Source organism: Belonocnema kinseyi, chromosome 2 (assembly GCF_010883055.1).
Source record: "Belonocnema kinseyi isolate 2016_QV_RU_SX_M_011 chromosome 2, B_treatae_v1, whole genome shotgun sequence".
NCBI lineage: Eukaryota > Metazoa > Arthropoda > Insecta > Hymenoptera > Cynipidae > Belonocnema > Belonocnema kinseyi.
This window is the reverse complement of record NC_046658.1, coordinates 65,168,685-65,170,453: the sequence shown is the minus strand read 5'-3', so window position 1 is coordinate 65,170,453 and position 1,769 is coordinate 65,168,685. Positions and strand designations below refer to the sequence as shown.

Below are 1,769 nucleotides of genomic sequence, written 5' to 3'. Positions count from 1 at the left end.
CCCCCGCCCTCCCCCTTCATTAATCGAAGTTCGCGGGTCTGTTATTGTAACTAGACTCTCCGCCCTAGACGCTTTAAAGAGACTCTTTTAGCCAATTATTAGGAGATGAAGCAATAGGGCACCACAACTGCGATGTAGAACACGACGTGGCAGAAGATTCAATATTGACAAAGTCTGAGTCACTGAGGTTAGGGACATAATTTTGAAGACAATGAAACTACGTCAGTTTTCATACAAATGCATGTTATGAACTATGATTATATGAATTTATTAGACTGATGTATAATTTCAGGGATAAACTCGAGTGCGAAGCTGCTGAGAATGTGTTCGTTAAAGCCGAAGGAGCTTTAACAAAAGAGAAATAACAATCACCAAATTACTTTTGTCGATGCTTTGACCTTTAGTTTTAAAAAGTCTGTATACAAAGCCCGATCGCGTAGCGCGAGGTAAATACATTATTGAGCGCGAAAACCAACATTCGCGCGCCGTTAGCGCGCGCAAACTTGCGAGCGAAGCGAGCCGCGCGTGATGAGAATGTGTCCGCGAAGCAGGCTGACTTTTTTAAAAATTTGTTTTGTATTCAACAATACTTAAACTAAGACATCGTCAAATCTATTTATTTCAACAATATGATTTTTTTAATCTGTAATTGAATGTCTTAGATTAAATCATCGTTAGTCAGAACTAATGAAGACAAACTTAAAAATCACAAATATTCAATTAAAAATTTTATTTAATGATAAAAAATTTTTTTAATTCCACAGTATATCAGATATCTCTAAAAAAGTTATTTCCACATAAAAACGTTGTAATCAATTATTAAAATGGCAATGGTGACGACAAATTTTCATACTTGGAAAATTCATACACCAACAATTTTTTAAACTATTAAGATGCATGGGTAGACCAATTAACATAGTAGAAAAGTTAATGTTGGGTTGAGAATATTCAATTGAATGTTCACTTTTAATGAAACTTAATTTTTTTATTGTTTAAACGATTTAACTTTTAACGATATGTTTAACAATATGAGTTACGACAAAACTTATGGCACCATTCGATTTTAAGGGTAAAATGATATAGAGGATTGTGTTGGACCATTTATTATTTATATTATAAAAATTGTTTAAATGATCGAAAATTTTTATTATTTTTTATGAGTAATCGTCTTTTTTAAATGTTCTCATTAAAATATTAACTTTTCTACAATGTCAATTGGTCTGACTGTAAGGCTTTGTAGGTGAAAAACTGTTTACAACTTTGTTATTGTTTATTAAATTTTAAAATTCTGACACTTTTTTATTAATCATACAATTTTAATAATAAAATACAAACATCTCAAGACAAAATCATTTTTTTCTACAACAAACTGATATAGTAAAGCATCTATTTAGATAATTTGCACATGTAAAAGTAAAGAAAGGAAAAGTCAACAAGTTTTTAAAATAGCTTTACTCAAAATTTTGAATTTCGTTCGCTTTTATTTCTATAGAAAAAAATAGTACGGAATTCTGCGCAGCTCCGGTAAATTTGATTAAAATCGGTTGAAAACTTTCCAAAACATCGCATATTGAAAAAAAGTTTAAAGTGACGTAGGTTCCACATTTATGAAATTGAAAACAAAAAATATTTTAACACAATATCTTACTTACCTATAACACTATTATGGAATGGAAGCTTCTAATGTGTCCCCTAAGGGTTTACATTTTTCTTACACCTTCTCTATTCCTTTACACACCCTCCAAACACTTACTTGGTGGTGGAAGGGG

General features: G+C 31.1%; 1 protein-coding gene across 1 annotated transcript in view; it reads right to left on the bottom strand.

Moving 5' to 3' along the window:
- LOC117167326 (transferrin) overlaps positions 1 to 1,769 on the bottom strand; it is an 18,436-nt gene that overhangs the window by 1,238 nt on the left and 15,429 nt on the right. The window lies entirely within an intron of this gene.